Source organism: Hippocampus comes, unplaced genomic scaffold (genome assembly GCF_001891065.2).
Source record: "Hippocampus comes isolate QL1 unplaced genomic scaffold, H_comes_QL1_v1.1 scaffold27, whole genome shotgun sequence".
Lineage (NCBI taxonomy): Eukaryota > Metazoa > Chordata > Actinopteri > Syngnathiformes > Syngnathidae > Hippocampus > Hippocampus comes.
Window position 1 is genome coordinate 224,507 of NW_017805145.1, and position 776 is coordinate 225,282.

At 43.9% G+C, this 776-nt stretch overlaps 1 protein-coding gene across 3 annotated transcripts in view; it reads right to left on the bottom strand.

Annotated features, from left to right (window-relative positions):
* satb2 (SATB homeobox 2) overlaps positions 1-396 on the bottom strand; it is a 54,256-nt gene extending 53,860 nt beyond the window's left edge. The window contains exon 1 of one of the 3 annotated variants that reach the window (XM_019867724.1): positions 1-396. This exon is cut by the window's left edge and continues 133 nt beyond it. The gene's annotated coding sequence lies outside the window, so the exon portion shown is untranslated. The other 2 variants (XM_019867723.1, XM_019867725.1) reach the window with 2 other exon arrangements.
* Positions 397-776: the final 380 nt, after the last annotated feature.

Sequence of the window (776 nt, forward strand, 5' to 3'; positions counted from 1 at the left end):
GCGGGACCGGGGATCCAAAAAGTTGCAAGTGCAGGTGAGGATGCGCGTCTTTTCTTCTTCTCGAACCAGAACCAAACGACTTTCTTCTAGACGGTTTTTGTTTTTGTTTTTTTTTTGTTTTTCGGAAGAGTTCAGAGTTGCGCAACGGAGCTCGGCACGGTCCGTGAGAGTGAGCGAGGAGGCGAAGCGGAGCGTGGAAACGCTTTGGATACGTTTTGTAATCAGAGTCACTTTCAGTGAGTGCCTGCATGCGCGCCACTCACTCCCTGAGTGACTGAAGGAAGGAGGGAGGGAGGAGAGACACAAAGAGGGAGGAAGGATGGAGGGGAGGGAGATATGGAGGGGGCGTCGCTTCTAATGCCATCCATTAAAGTACGCGAGTGGGCCGGATCTCATTTCTTTCTCTCTTTTTTTTCCGTGTCACAAAAACACATTCTGCACATACATTTCTGCACGTAATTTACATTATTTATAGCCGGTATAGAGTAGTACTTGTAGCTATATTTTTCGATTGGTCCGCCAATTTTACGGTCTTCTTCTCACTGTTTTGAAATTAGTGGTAATAATTTTCTGTATTTGATTTCCCCATTTTTGTCAAGTTCTTTCCCCCAGTTTTTCCTTTCTTTTTGTAACTTTTCTAAACTTTTCCGCACGCTCTTGTTTTCACTGTCCTAATTACTATTTCACTTGTCAGTTTTTTGCACTGCTCATTCTTCTGTTTTCCTCGTTGCTTTCGGAGTTTTTTTCCCTCATTTTTCCAGAGTTGTTTGCACTGT